This window comes from Cryptomeria japonica, chromosome 8, assembly GCF_030272615.1.
Source record: "Cryptomeria japonica chromosome 8, Sugi_1.0, whole genome shotgun sequence".
NCBI classification, from domain to species: Eukaryota; Viridiplantae; Streptophyta; class Pinopsida; order Cupressales; family Cupressaceae; genus Cryptomeria; species Cryptomeria japonica.
The window spans coordinates 733,009,359-733,025,866 of NC_081412.1; the positions used below are offsets into that span (position 1 = coordinate 733,009,359).

The following is a 16,508-nucleotide window of genomic DNA, read 5'->3' on the forward strand; positions in this document are numbered from 1 at the left end:
CATGAAGATTGATGTAACTTTGCTCCACAATGCTTGAAGGATGAAATGCTACCTTGAATGTCTAAGAATGTTGGATGATGAATGCTATGACGGAGTCTTCTCAATTTCTTCTAGGTCATAGATTGAAATGAATTGATAAGATGGCTTTATATAGGGTTCCCTAGGTAAATTGCTAATTCACATGGACCAAAATCCATTCAGGAAAGAGAGAGCCAAATTGGGACCTATTTAAGGTGAACCAGTGTGCTAGGGGTTGCCTTGGTCTAGGATCAAGGCATGAGCGCCTCGATCCTCCAAAAAACAGGACCAGAAACTCAAAAAATGGGGGAGGGCAGTTCTAGGATGGGGTCCACTTAGTGGTGTCAATAGGTGACTTCAAAAGTTGGATTAAAGGGGACTAAAACAAACCTAGGGGAATGGAAATAGGACATGTCAAAGTAGGAGCACAAATATGAGGTGTGAATTGTACCAGTTACAATTTACAACACTACACTTAGATATTCTATTTGAAATTATTATTGCATTTTTTCTTTTGTTGGATGTAATGACAACTATGTCTTTTCTTATCTCATATGTCTTTGTTATTTGTGTAGAATATTCTTGTTAACTTTCATATTTGTCTCTCAAAACTCTATTTTCTATTTGTTGAATGTGCAAGCTTTCTTATTCTTAAAATTGTATCACTGCACTCATTTTTCAAAGTTTGTCTTTTATGTGACAAATTATTATATTGCATTTTCTTGTAATATTTTATTTTTAGTATTTCTAAAAAATTATTTGTAAAGTTTACAGTCTTGCTATTCAACTTTCAAGTTTTCAATAAAGATAACCTCATCATCTTGAGAAAGGATGTTTATCTCAATAACATTTATAATTTGACAAAACAAATACATTCACTAATACACCATTTAAGTTTAAATAAAATGATGAAAAAGAATTGTCATTTACAAGAATCTCTATGATTGTTAACTATTATATGTATATTATTGTATATATGTATGAATATTTATTTGACTCAAATATTATTATATATTAATATTCATTTTATGCAACCCCTTAAGCGGATATATCATGGTTACAATAGAAAGCCACCATTATAGTTTGAACATTGAAAAAATAAAGTCAAAATGTATTCAAGAACACATATCTATTGCGAGAAATAATCTCTCTCATTGTAAACAAGCGCTGCAAGCAGCGAAGTTCCTGTCGAGGGTCATTGCTTGTTGCTTGTGTTTTGTTATAGATTTGTGATTTTGACGCTGGTTGGTTTGTAATTTACTGAACTTTTGCACAATTTGAGAAATCTGGAATCTAATACTTAGGAAATGCACATCAATGCGTGTGGCTAGCCAAAAAAAATTAAAGCATAAAACAACTTCTCGTAGCTTTGATTTCACAACAAAATAATATCATCTATAGACAAAACATTACAAAGGAGCAAAAGGAGAAAATATGTATATATATTGACATATGTTTCTAGAGCATTTTTTAATTGATTACATGGTATTTAAATTGAAAGTTTTTGTCCTAAACATTGTTTGTCAATTGACTGTGTACAAAACTAGTATAGTGGTATTCTGAGTCAATTTCTTTGTAGACTTTTCTAGTTGTCATGAGCTTCTCTGCAGGTTTTGTGATTGTTTTCATCAGCATACAAAACTAGTATAGTGGTATTCTGATTCAATTTCTTTGTAGACTTTTCTAGTTGTCCTGAGCTTCTCTGACCTGTAAAATGCATTAAAATTAGTAGTTAGCTTAATCAAAAAACTTGTACCTAAATCTAATCTATGAATTGGTTCTATTACATTTTCCTAGCATGGAACAATGAATATGACTATTACAAAGAATCATAAATAAAACTTATTTATGGCTAGAGTATGACAAAATATAGTTGATATTTTAAATCTTAAAGGTTTTGGCAGTACCTTGACAAAAAAGCATTTGGCAGGGCAAAATGTTCTTTCATATGGCAATCTAATCTCATAGGCCCTGCAATTTTTGCACAACAATTTATTTAGATGCGAAATATTATTCTTAAGCCATGTTATTTTACAAATAATGATATTAAAAAAGGTGGGTTTGAGAGTGTTTCTTCATTGTCGTCCTTAGCAATGTGAATAATAGAATTGTTCATTGCAATTGTGAATGTTGCATCCATTTGGAATTTGCGCATAAGGAAAACAACTGTTGACATGTCTTTCTTGTAATTTTCAAATGGGATTTTGGCAAGCTGAGGAAAGTTTTGTTGCAAGAGTGTGGTGTGTAAGTTACAATCAATGGTACTAGTTGCAATTTCTATTGTGCATTGCAAGTAAGGTTCGTACGTGAATGGGGTTAACTAGCACAAGTGAGACATTGGGTTGAGTTGTCAGTGGCAGTGGGAAGTAAACAAACAATGTAGTGGCAAATGGAACAGAGGGGCTGGTAGGGAGGAAGGTGGGCGTTTTTGGTCTTGAGGGTTCCAGTGACCTATGAACAAAAGAATAATGTTAGTGTGGGGTAAAAGAACAATGTTAGTGTGGGGTGGAGGAATATGTGCAATTTAGGGAGTAGGGAAAGTTGTGGTGTAATATAAATTGTTTAAAATAAGTACCTGAATGTTGGATGAAGCCAGATTTTGTAGAGAAGCTTTACTGCAGTCATCATTGAGTTCATCAACAAAAGTTGGCAGCGTTGACTTTAACAGGTGTGTTCCGTGGGCGCCATTGCATACAATGTTCTTGAATAATAAGAGGGGCGATGTTGTTGTAGGAAGAAGTTGTTGTAGAGTGGCATAGACATCCAAGTGGTTTTTTGGCACTGTGAGCTGCAAGGAAACGAAATGTGTTAAATGACATAGCAAGATAATTATACAAAATGGAAAACGAATAATTTAGTTTTTGGAGAGGGTGCAAAATATCTTACAGTGGCTGTGTCAGAGGTGGATTCACCATCTTTAACTAGTAATTGATATTATGTTGGTGCCTCAGTATAACCAGCGACAAGAACAGCCAATGAACCAATTGAGTAAGTGTTAGGTGAATCGATGAGTTGTGCTATCGTTCTGTCTGGTGTTAGCTTGCGTTGTTTGCAGACTTTTCCAATGCATTCAATTGTTGTTTTTACAGTTAACTAGAGACAAGAATCAACATCACCTCTTTCGTATTGGTTTTTCTTTTTTATTATGAAGTTTGTTAGACGAACACTAGCACCAGGCAATAGTTGTGAAAGGAACATATCAATCAACTTGTTGTTGATATTTACTGTTATAGTCATTTGACCATGACTGTCAACCATGTCCACATGCACAATCGATGCTTTTATTTGGCCTGCAGGGTTCTTGTTACAACCTGGGCCGTAAGTTACAAGAACATTGCCTTCAAATGCGACAACAAATTGCGTTGTACATATTTCAATGATGCTTGATATATGTAATGGTTGCAATTTTAATCTGCAATGAAATGTAATGTTTCAGTTTTTATAGTATAAGTAGAAGTGAAAGAAATACTCTAGGAACCTGTAACAGTAGTTACTTCTTTGGCTGAGGTTTGTCAGTAGAACAACTTCCGTTGTCTAGAGGGGCTTCTTGGGCATCAGGAACTGTTTGAATGCTGCTAAGAAATGGATAAGATAGTTTAGTTTCTGATATAATAATAAAGAGAAAAGACGTAAGACAATGTTGGTAAAAATGTGAAGAAAAGAAAAGGGGACAAGAGTGTGTAAAAGCATTACATATTTTCTTGTGATTTTTGTTTGTTTGACAGCAATTGATCTTTGGGTGTTGGATTATCCACCTAATCCTGTGCAATAACTTTGGCTGATAGCAAAATGTTTTAATTTTGTTGGTGGTTGTAGCTGTTGATGCATATGACTATTTAGATATTTTCAAGTGAAAAAAATCTTATAGCTTTAACAGTCTATACAATGGTGTTATTCTAAGTAAGGAAAATCTGATATTGAACTTAGGAATAAATCTACTTAACTATTTGCTGGGAATAATAGTTACAAAAATCAAAGTTAAAGACGAATAAATCTACTCAATAATCTATCAACTAAGAATTGAGTAGACTAGTAATAAAATTACCTTTTGTTGGTTGTTGTGAGATGTTTTAGGAAAATATTATTGACAAGTAGTTTGCGAGCATTGTGAATGCACATGAATAATTTATACGATGTTGTCAATCTGGGTAAAAATAATGTCATGATCAGTCCAATATGCTTCTAATCTTTGAATTCTACCCATGTGTGCGTTATTGTTTGTCCAAATATGGTCAATGATTGTTGTTGACAAAGGATGTATTTGTTCAGGTAACAAGTGCAAATTTAGTATTTGCATGTGTTGTTTAAGCATGTTTGCAGTTTTTGAGTTTTTTAATATGTCGATGTTGAAGTCACCTGCAATATAGACAAGGTTGTTGCCAAAGCAATTGCTATAACTTTGGTGACTATTATCATGATATTTGTAAGTGTTGTTCTTGGTTTGGCATACATATTACAAATAAAAATTGTTCACTTGTTAATCATGAAAGAGAGCAAGAATGCTTCAACTTTTTCATCTGTTAAAGGTATTGCATCCAATACTTGTATCTTTTTTGTAACACAAGTCATTACACCATGGACATTGTATATTGAAAAGCAATTGTAGTTTGGTAATGTGTTATCTTTTAGTGGTGTTTTGAGGTGAGTTTCTTGGAAACAAATAATGTCTGAGCACATTAAGTCTTTGTCATATGAAATTTCTTGTTTATGTGGGTGGAAATGTCTTGTATTTAATGTTGATATGGTAATAGATGACATCTAATCTTGACGTTGGGAATCATGTTGGAGAGTCCATTGAGCGGTTGTTTGAAGTCGTACCATTTCTTGTACAATTGTTGGTTTTACTTTGAAGTTTTTTGATGTTAAAGGGCTTAAGAGGAATAGTGTTTCAATGCTTGTTGTTCGAGATAGAGCTGTGTATGTTAGACCGTGTTGATGCACACCGGAAGGTCAAATGCAACACCGTGCATGGTCAGTCCTTGGGCTCTATGTATTGTTCAAGCACATGCTAACTGTATGGGAAATTGTTTTCTAACAGTGGTCTTTTGTATGGCATTTAGTTTTTCGATTGGTCTTGCAACTCGCAAGATTGGTATCCATCCATTATCAATGTATGCTTGATTGAATTGTGGTAGTTTTGTAACTTGAGATTTGCCAATGTTATGGTCATTGAATTGAACCCAAATGATATCCATATCAATAGTTTGTGTATATGCTTTGAATTTCCCATCTGTTCCATTGACAAGGCCTTCTTGTATATCATAGTTTCCGCCATAGATCTCAACTAATATGTCTGTTTTCAACATTATTTGATTTGGCAAAGTTCCACTATGTTTCTGTATGCAGTCAATGTCAGCAAAACTGTGATGTTCATCAATTGCATTTATTATAATAAGTTCTCCAGGAAGGTCAGATAAAAAATTTTGGTTGTGCTTATTTACGTCTTGTTTCCTATAAAAGAGGAAAGGAAATGATGGGTCTGAAGGTGGGGAGCAGAAGCATTGCTTATTCAAATATGTTGTGTCATTTTCTATTTGAGATCCAATACGTATTTTGTTCAGAATGGTGCTAAAGATCTCATCTTTTTGCCTCATTGTTGTTTGTAAATTGTAACATTTGATATTTTCTTGCCAAAAGTCATATGGCATTAGCTCAGTATCCATTGCTAAAGTTTGGAACACTGGAGAATCATGTATAGGCTCTGCTTGGTATAAGTCACCACAGAAAATAATATCTAAGCCACTGAAATGTTTAGTAGGTATTTGCATTATGTCGCACAATCTTTTATCTATGCATCATAGCAACCTTGCGCCGATAAGGGAAATTTCATCTATAAGAACAATTCGTAGTTGTTGATATTGTTTTGTCAATGTATCTATTCTTTCTGAGCTTGAGTAAAAGTTTATCTTTTAAATGGTAGTAGAAGTGCAGAATGTAGAGTTGTACCACCTAGATTGTAAGCAGCTTTCCCTGTGAATGCAAGCAACAAGCCTTTTCTTTTGTCTAGGTCACTATCAATAGAGTTATTATATATACGAAGAAGGCCTTGATATATGGCTTTTGCAATGAAGGTTTTCCCTATGCCAGCACCTCCTGTTAAGAGAAAATGCAATGGCTTAAGGTTTTCTTGTTGTTTTCTCATTAGTATGTCTTTGACTATCGCTTGTTGTTCATTGTTCAACATTTTATGAACATTGTAGTATTATATATTGTCAAGTAACTATGGATGAGTAGCTATTTCGAATGGGCTTGTTATTTTTTTGGTGGAGACATTATGTCTTATTGTATCTAAAACTGGTTGCAAATTATATTGTTCATGATCATTGTTTTTGAGCCTTTGCATGTTGTTTTCATGTTTGTCGCTTTCCTCCTCATCGTTGGTATTAATGATAGCATTGTCCATATCACCCCACATTTCATTTATGTAGTATGTATATTTTGCTTCATTGACATGTATTGTTTTCTCATAGTTGGCGAAAGCATGTTGCCATGTTGTGAAGCCTTTTTTCAATGAATTTTCATCAATCCAGAAAGGAACATACAATAAAAGATTTTCTCTGTAATAGTTTTCACTATCAATATGTTTATTGTATCTGATAAATCTAATAATTTGTGGTCTAGTTCGTTGTGTGATCTTTGCTTTTGCTATTGTATATTCTGCAACAAATTCTGCCAGACAAATATCAGCTAATGTTTGAGGGCGTTCTATATAATGGTCAATCAAGGTTTTACAAGCAATATTCTGTGATTCGTCTGGTTCATTGCTTAAAACCTTTGAAGTTTTGATAACAAATGTGCAGCTATCAGCAGGAGAAGTGTTTATGAATTTGCATTTGCATGAACTATAGTTTAGAGGAAGGGAAAGAATGATATGTGCAGCTTGTTGTGTGGACATCTGTTGTAAGTTAAGCAATGTGTTGCCAAGCTTGGTTATCATGTTAATGGCATCAATGTTATGTTGCTTGTGGTCTGCACATATCTTAGCAAATGATGTTGTCATTGAGTTATTATCTTTGGTCATGTAAGAGCTATAGTAAGTTGTTGCAGCATATGCATTAAGAACAAATTGTACATCTGTATTTGCTTGCCAAAGATGTGGAATCTGCAGTGCAAATGAATTATTCCATATGTGAGTTGGCTTTCTTTTTAAGAATAATGTTGGTCTTAGCAATGTAGATCGTATAGTTGTTATGTATTCATTTTCAGTCATGTTTATTTTCACCAAGAAATCCTCAAACGATACAGAAGTATCATAAATTGAAGTTTCTAGAATAGTTGTGAGTTTCTCAGCAATGTGCATATTGTCTTGTTTTTTGTCAGTGCATGGTTCAAGTATTGTAGTTGCTTTCATTGGCGGTTGTGGAAAACCAAATTGACACTTTTTCCTTTTTGTCTTTGTACATTGCTTAGTGTGATGATGTATGTGCAATTTGGCTATTTGATCATCTAATGCCTCTGTATTGCAAGTTATATATTTGTCAACAAACTGCTCAATGATAGTATTGTCATCTTTTCCATAGATAGGTGCATCTCTAACCCACAGCATGAAATGATCATGTTCATTTCCTCGACTTTGGAATTCTGTAACTGAAAAGTAGTCCAATACCTTTCCAAAGAATGTTGTGTCTGAACATAGTAATTGTTTCATTGCATTAATTCTATGTTTGTAATTGCGCGTACAAGTTATTGGATCTTTTTTAATCAAAGAGAATATGTCGACTTCTAAAGAAGATTCAGGTTGGTTTTGAGTTGACTTTGAGTATTGTGACATGTACAGGTGTTCCAAAGTTTGTGTTAGTGGGAGCCAATTTTGCTCTGCGCTAGTGAAAGTGACAAAAAAGGTAGGTGGCCCTAACTGTCGAATCATTGCAAACACATTTTTTTTGATATATTGCAAGTAATCAGGCGAATTTCTAATCTTTTTGAAATCTGTGTAGCCAATATCTGAATGTAAAATTCTTTCAAGATTTGGTTTGTCCTTGACATCTTTCGCTAGTAGTGTTCTTCCTTTTAGTTTGCCCTTCCGGATTCTTATCCATCTAGTAGAAAAGACTTGGCTAATAAGTATTTTGATGGTTTTGAAGAACAAGTTAGTGGTATGATATGCAAAAGATCGATTTGAATTTTGTAACTCCTATTGGGCAATTTTTTGGTATGAAAAACTTTTGCTAATTTCGTTATCACGTGGTTCTCCAAAAAAAAGTGTTGGAAAGTTCATCTCTTCTGCATGTTTATCTTGGAAGATTCCTAGGGGTTCGTTTCCCTCTGCTAGTGCAATTTCTATGACTTTATCTTGAAGAGAATGTATAGTTCTTGGCTCAGTATAACCATGTATTAATGTGTCTATTTCAATTTCTGTAATGTTGGGATTATCATTATCATTGCCATTTGATGAAATTGCATTGTCATCATCACTTGAAGAAGACTCAATAGTAGGTTTTTGTTGTTCGCAATAAAATAGATGTTTTTGCCAATTGTTGTTCAATTTTACTTCTTGCATCTTGTAGAGTGTTGTTTTGCATAACTCATTAAGGGAATTCATAACTATATTTGGTCACACTCTGCCTTTTTGATATGCATTTGTGTATTGTAAACGTCTTTTCAATGCAACAGCAACTGTCCATGTTTCATTTGATGATCGTGGTAGGAGTGTTTGTATGATATTTATATCAGTTGGCACATTGATAATAGTTCCATTTAGTCCAATTTGAGATCTTTTGTGTCCTAGCTGCCATATTTGTGCAAATTCTATCCGGAGTGATACTAGTCTTTCTTCAAGTTTTGTAAGTGTAGCGGTATGTTGCAATGGCTTATTTGTCTTGATATATTCTGGCATTGCATATAATGGTTTTATGTTTTGTTCTAAGCACCGTCTGCAAGCCTTGCATACCTTTTCTCCAAACAGGCTTTCTTTCTTTGACAATAGTAATTGTTGCTTACATATTGTTTTTCTTCTAAGCTTTATCATGTTCTTTTTAAACTGGAGCCGTGCCCAAATTGCACATACATGTTTTGGTGTGTCTTGTATTTTTGCTAGGTAAGTTTCTATTGGTGTTTGTTGCTTCTTTGTTGTTGTTTCTAGTCTTTGAATGACAATAGTTTGACATATTCATTTTTTTACTTTACGAAGTGAATCATTTGGGATTTTGCTAGACGTATTTGGCAATTGTGCACAACTTTTCATTTGTAGATGTGTATTGCTTTCAATAGATTGGGAATTTGATGGGATTGTGTCAAAGCCATTTGTGCGTTGTGGAGACGGGTTGTGGTCTGCATGGTTGCTATGTCGAAGTTGTACATGTTCATTGCTTCGAATAGCTTGTTTCAATTTGTGCATACTGATTTTTTGTTTTCCTTTAAGAAATGTCATTTCGTTTGATTGTTCAGTGTTACTGTTACTTGGCATTATGACTTCTACATCACGTGGTATGTAGTGCATATGCATATCATTAACTCTGTGACACTTGATATTGTATACTTTGATTGGTCTTGGACATTTGCAATATTCCTTAATATAAATGTTAGTGGTTGTTGACCAAGTTTTGATCTTCACTTTCAAAATGTAAGATAACCATTCAAAGCAAAAATCAACCCCTTCGATTCCACTTCGTTCATATGGCTCTCCTACTTTTGCAATGAATGTTTCCCAGCTTGCAACACCACAACTGATGATCATGTTAGATTTGATACATGTTTCTATGCAAACAATTTCTATTTTGTCTCCCTAGAGTATTGCATTGCAAAATGATTGAGCCATGTACCGTCTAAGAGATTCACTATCAAAATCATTGTTTGTTAAAGAAGCAATAGTGTTGAACAAGCTATCACCACAATCTGATATCGATTGTGCATTTTTGTAGAAATGGGTTGTAGCATTTGCTAACTTGTCTTGTAGAGAACTATTATCGAGCTCGAAAATTGTTTTAGACTTATTGGATTTGAAAATCTGGTTCTTAGGTAGGCATTTTTTTTGTTGATGAGTGGTTCAAAATATCCTTGAATAGGATTTTCGTCATGGAACAAAATACAATATGCATTACTTTGCAAATTCTCATTGAATTGCAAGTACCTACACTTTCCTTTCGAAGACCAAACAAATATTCGAATCTTTAGCCAATTGGCTAGCCATTTAATACAAAATATGTCCCCCCAAAGGCCATATTCATTACAGTGTGGATTTCGTGTTGCTGACAATCACATACGTCGCAGGTATGTGTCAATATCATTCAATCCATGCATTTCATATAATGCTTCTGCATCTAGCTCATGCTTGTACGAAAAAAGAGCTTCATCATCATTTAGTTCTAGTCTATTTATGAAGTGGTCAATAATTCCATTGCGTAGTTCTAGAGAAGTGTAGTGCATATGTAATAATAGATAGAAAGAATTAAAAAGGCAATCACCCATACTATATACAAATGGTTTTATCCTTAACAAGTTATAGTTTTGCAACACTTCATCAATTGTTTGAACAAGCACTTGTTTACTAATTGTTTTATAATTTTCCACATCTATGATATGTTCTACTGGTTTAGTTAATTTCATTTTCCCTTTTTTTTTGTGCATAATGGAACAACTACTCAACAGTAAACAACACAAGTTAGCAATATCTTACCAGTTCCAATTTGTGCAACACTATGCTTTGGATTCTCTAGGCTTGCTCTGCTATGCTCTGTATGTTGCAGTCATGCTCTGTGTTGATGAACTTTAGATTGGAAATATTGGAAACAATACAGAACCTGTAAACAAAGTGAAATAGAGAAGTAATAAGGACCGATAGAAGCCATAACTAAATACTTTGTGGGAAAAGCTATGATGGCAAAAAGCCCACAAATTGCATTGAACTGGAAAAAATAAAGAACTTGGAAATAAAATGAAATACAAAAGTAATAAGAAGTGATAGAAACCATAACTTAAAAATTTGTGAACAAAGTTATCATGATAAAAAGCACACAAATAACCAACCCTGACAATATATGATCAAATATATGATCTAATTAATGTTCAACTATGCATCCTGACAAGGGTATTGTTTCAATTTTATTGACACCTTATCTTATACTTAGATGCCACAACTGATGGGCATCTATTTTGTTATGAACAACCAGGCAAGCATATAGCTTTGATTATTAAGGCATTTGCATCTATGGACTGTAAAGGTCAACAGGACTTTCAACAGGTCTCAGGTATGAACCATGATAGTTTTTACTCGGATTGACTTCCTTAAACATGGATCACATGTCTTTTGGGATTTGATCAAGGTACAAATATGTCGAGCTCATTGATTAACCAACAACCAAATTGAGAAGGTTGAAAGTTCTTGAAACAAATCTGATAATGTGTCAGTAAACAGATTATTCATAAGGTAGAAATCATTGAAATTAGTCACTCAATCAAGCGCCCAAACAAAGATCAGAACTATATGCATCTCTACAACCTCAGAAGATCTGTCACTAAACCATACAAGCATAAATGAGTGCAGTCTATAGATGCTCTAAAGCAACGTATCATGCAAACATTATGAAGTAGAACTATTGCAGACAAATGATTCCATATTAATAACAGATACACTAAGCATTTAGTGAAAGAGATTTTACTTTTGAGACCAATCAAATTCAGTAAATAATTATAATTATAATTTCCTAATAGGAAGGAGAAGAGACAAGGGACGAGAGGCAAGAACAATAACAAGGGACAAGGGACCCCACCGCCCGGAAAAGGAACTAAGTTCTGTTCTTGGCTGGAAGGGCCGAAGGGACCCCACCCAAATCAGGAAGGAATCATGAGCGCCCTTACAATGTGGGTGATGCATGTTAATCTCATTTACTTTGTTGTTATTATTTTTAGATTTGATTGAACTTATAACCAGTGCAAGCTTTGTAATTGTAAGTGTCTTAAAAGTTCTTGAAAGTTCTTGCTGCCAATTGAATCATAATTCAAGTAAGAATTCTTAAGCCTGAAAACCATGAATTATAGCGAAAATTTTAGCTCAAGACAAGCATATCTCAAACACCTTCTTGGAGCCCTAGAGGGCCTACAAAATTCATCCACCAGCAATGGAGATGAAGTTGCAGGTTCAAATCACAACGTAAAACTGGCTGTGGATGTGGTGAGCACCAGCGTAAGACTTCTGTTGGGGCAAGCAGAAATCATGGTTTATTGTTATGCAGATTTTTTAGCTCTAAGAGATTGGATCCTGTAATCCCATCTCATGCAAATCTTGTTAATAAGCGTAAAGGGAAGCTGCAAAGGCTAGTTCCAGGTGGGGAATCAATGGACACTTCCTGCTTGCTTCGAGAAACATCACATTACATCAAATCTTTGACAACACAGGTATAAGTCCTGTAATATCTGATAAATTCTTTGAATACCCAATACCCAGTTTGTTAAAATTTCTCCTCTTGAGTATATGCGCCTGTAGAGCATTATAGATACTTTTTGCTTTCATTTGTGGAGTAGTATAGATACATTTTGCTTTCATTTGTTTCAAACGGCACCCAAAAATGAAATTTTAACGGCTAGCTTTTGTACCTTACTCATCAATCCAGGTCCTTCTGTAAGTACTGATTTATCATTAAGAAGTGGATTTTTGCATGTATGCATCATTTTCTATACAAATCGCCTGTCTAAGCAATATTTTCCTTGTCAAACTTTTTGTGTTTTTGTTTCTGTCATAGCTACTGAAGTGCTTTTCTAAGGTTGGCTTTCATCACTTTTTCTTATATTTTTGAATCCGCGTTTGTTGTAAATTTCAGGGACCTGCTTCTACAGTTTCCAATAATACTGGCCGATCTGGATGAAATTCGTAGAGTGTATGAGATGTTGGATGAAAATGCTGACGAAGTGGTGAAAGTGGGTGAACTGTGTGGTTTCATCAACAAGCTTGGAATATCAATGTCGAAAGATGATGTGAGATCTATACTGAGAAAACCTCTCCAATCTGAGGATTGTTGCAGTCTTCAATTTGAAGATTTTGTTGAGTTTTATCAATACATTTTCTACTCTCAAGATAATGAAGAAAATGACCAGTCCGAAGATTTAATGGAGGCGTTCAGGGTTTTTTATCAGAACAAATATGGCTATATTTCTTCTAATGAACTTCAGCACGTCCTGTCCACAATGGGATTGATTCCACGGGGACAAGATCCGCAAAAATGCGAGAAATTGATTTGCAGATTTGATACGGATTGTAATGGAGTCCTCGATTTTCTGAATTCAAAAGTATGATGTCCTCTAAGATTTTACCCTAAGGAACAGTTATTCTTTCTTGTCATCGTTTATGTCTATTGTATGTGTACACCATATAATATCTGTTCAAATTGGAGAAAAACCATTTATAGTGACATTTTTTACTTCATTAACTACGCTATAGAAAATTTTCACGTCAAAACCCTTTGCCAATTGGTAGTTTACACAAACAATTAAAATGGAAGTTTTTGAATTGTTGAAGCAAAACAAATTAATCTGGTGCTTATTGGAATTATAATGAATGTTGAGGCTAGGTTCTAAATGTAACAAATACAACGAACAGGTCTCCAGCTGAAATAATTTCACATCTGTCAATGTATTCCTAATGTTTTCCAAGAGAGGAGCTTTAGATCAGGTATATACATCACTCAAAGTGTAATGAAGTGTGAATTTCTTCAGCTCTACAAAATGTGGAACCATAGACAAGACACAAGAACTGAATGTCTCAAATGACACAATCAACAGAAAATGGATCTATTAAAAATGCTTTTAAAACTCCGAAGCAAATGCAATTGCAGGTACAAAGCTATATTCCATAAATAAAGCCATCGGACATGCAAAAAATGGATTTATTGAATCAGATTTAAGAAATTTAAGGAAATGCTAGTCTTCTTCCTACCGACGCCATGACTTAACAGGAGCTTTATAGACAATCCTTCAAAGCACTTCAAAAGAAAGATTTTTATCAGGTTTATATGCCCTAAATAGGCATTTCTGTACATTGTGGAATGATAGTTAAGTTACGTGAGTTTTTTTAAGCAAAATGCCTTAAAGAAACAAGGCCACAGATCTTTTAAAATGGTGATATTGCAAATGCTTAGGCAGACATGTTTTCTTAGGCACTTCATGCAAACTGCTTGATAAACACATCAAATAGATTTCACTCTCATGGAATGTAGCAATTATTGCATATCTATAGAATGTCTTGAAAATGTAGGTCCAGAATGCAGTAGGTGATACTTGGAAGAAGCATACATACATCAATCATCTACTTTTTATGATATAAGGAGTGACGTTTCCCTTGAGAGTGAAAAAGAAAAAAGAGAGAAAAGTGATTGCTTGCAGAGAAAAGAAAAGGTGTTACATGTAGTGCTCTCAAGGTTTAATTCTGTGGTGATCTGGTGAATCTACTAAGTCTTAAGGTTTCTAGAACTTGTAAGATATCGGTGGGTTAGAGTCTCTTATTGAGTTGTATCTCAAGTTCTTGATATTGATGTGTTGGATAGTGCACGGTTAAATGAGAAATCATTTGGCATTCTTGAATAAAGCATATATGCATCTGATCAAGCAAGATTTACATGCAGTCGACATTTAGTGCACTTGTTTCTCTTTCCCAAGTATGGTTTTCTATTAATTGTGCAATTAGCATTTGGTTTGGGGTTTTGGACATGCTCAAGGTTATAACCGCTTACCAATATGAAATGGTAAAACAACATTTTCAGTCAGCCATCAAGCTGTGAAAGGGTTCCCCTTATGATAAGGAATTAAGGACATTTTTAGAATACTGTTCGCAATCCTACAAGTGGGCCACCTTCAAAAAAGAGAAGTTTACTCAAGCAATCCATTAAAATTTGACAACAACCTTCCATTTTCACGGAGATTGGAATATGGTGTTTTTAACTCATTGAGAATTAATGACTGCTCTTCTTTTACTAGTAGAATAGAGGGAAGCTATTGTAATCAGATGAACTTTCATGATAGCTCCACTTTCTCATAGAGACCTAAAGAAAAAATTTCCATTCGGGTAAGCCTGCTCTTGGCAAAGTAAAGCAAGGACTATCAGTTTGTGGATGCAAATGTTTTGTTTGCTTCTGGAGATGTGTGATGGAGAAAGGGCATGGTGACCGTCATTCTTGCATGGGGAGTCATTTGTGTACAGAAAACTGCAGTTATTGTGCTCGAGAAGGAGACAGCTTAAGCTTATGCGGGGATTTAGCAGGGCATGAAAGAAATCACAATTGCAAAAGGAAAAATCATACGTGGCTAGAGCTGTTACTTATATGAGACATCTTCAAATTGTAATGAGAGATGTTCTCTGTGGCCAAGGCACCCTGGCCAGCACAAGTGCAATTCCCCTCAACATATGTGCAACAGAAAATGCTCTTTTCGAAGTTGCATTAATCCCTGTGCTATGGCGATTGAATCGAACCATAAAGCGCATCAATGCAATGAGAAATATTGTCCAACCAAATGCATGATAAATGGGTGCAGCAGGACATGTGGAGTTAAAGATCATTTCCATGATCTGGATCAAAATGCAGAGCATTTGTGTGGAAATGAGCATGCCTGCACCCATGAATGCGAGATGCTGGGAATATGTGAAATCTTCAATGAGCCTGTCAAACGAACTCGGGTTTTTCAGGGCCAGAGGGGATCGTTTGAGTATGAACTTGTGTCGGAGCAAAATGGCCTTCGCAAATGCTGTTGCATTCCCATTCCTCCCTACGAAAGAAATCATCAAGGTCCTCATGTTCACACACAAAAAAGAAAATTCTGTGCACTATTGCGGCACCAGATGCCAATCTTGTGGTTACTTCTGCCAGCTCCCAATAGATCACTCAGGCTTGCACGATACAGTGCATGGCAATATGAAAAATGTAAGATTCATTTCAAAGGGCGCTTCCTGCAAGCTTTTGCCCAGACGTTGTGCAAAAGACTCCATTTTTGCCCCTTATTTTCCTATAGATGAACCACACAAATTTGCATGTGTGCAAAAGGTCTTTGGCGCGAGCAATGCCAGGAAAATGCTTCAGGTTCTTGAACAGTTTTTGGATGAATTTTCTCTGTTATGTTTATTGCTTTGAGTAATAGGAAAATGATTGCAATGATTGCAATCTCTGGTTTGGACTTTCGAATCACAGAAATTTTAGAAACCGTAAAAAAGCCTAAATGCTTTAAAGAAAACTGTAAAGAAACCCTAAATTTACTCAGGAAATCATACCTAAAATGTCTGTGGTCCTCTTTAATCCTCTTCGAGATTGCCCAGAACAATGTATTCCTTTTCTCAATCAGAACCTGCCCCCACATAGTAGTTTTGCATGCCCAAAATGAAAACTTACGAGCCATATGTTTGCATGCTTTGTTTCTCGCACTCGTACTCGGTTTTCCATAGATCTAATCTCTGCAGGTCTTCTCTGGCTCACCATTTATTTGAAGCAACCGTCAGGACTCTGCTTTGACGGGCCCTGCAGCCTCTGGAGGTGTGCGTTCTCTCTTGTTGAAAACCGCACAAAGCCCTGCAA

General features: G+C 35.1%; 1 non-coding gene across 3 annotated transcripts; it reads right to left on the minus strand.

Annotated features, from left to right (window-relative positions):
* Window positions 1-1,440: 1,440 nt before the first annotated feature.
* Window positions 1,441-16,505, minus strand: LOC131040849 (uncharacterized). 3 transcript variants are annotated; one of them, XR_009358789.1, is made up of 8 exons: window positions 16,208-16,505; window positions 10,634-10,757; window positions 3,712-3,834; window positions 3,513-3,590; window positions 2,905-3,430; window positions 2,594-2,806; window positions 1,926-2,469; window positions 1,441-1,725 (listed from the first exon to the last, which is right to left on the minus strand). It is a non-coding gene; the product is annotated as an uncharacterized LOC131040849 (transcript). The 3 variants fall into 3 exon arrangements; XR_009358790.1 differs by lacking the exon at window positions 3,712-3,834; XR_009358791.1 differs by lacking the exons at window positions 2,905-3,430; window positions 3,513-3,590; window positions 3,712-3,834.
* Window positions 16,506-16,508: the final 3 nt, after the last annotated feature.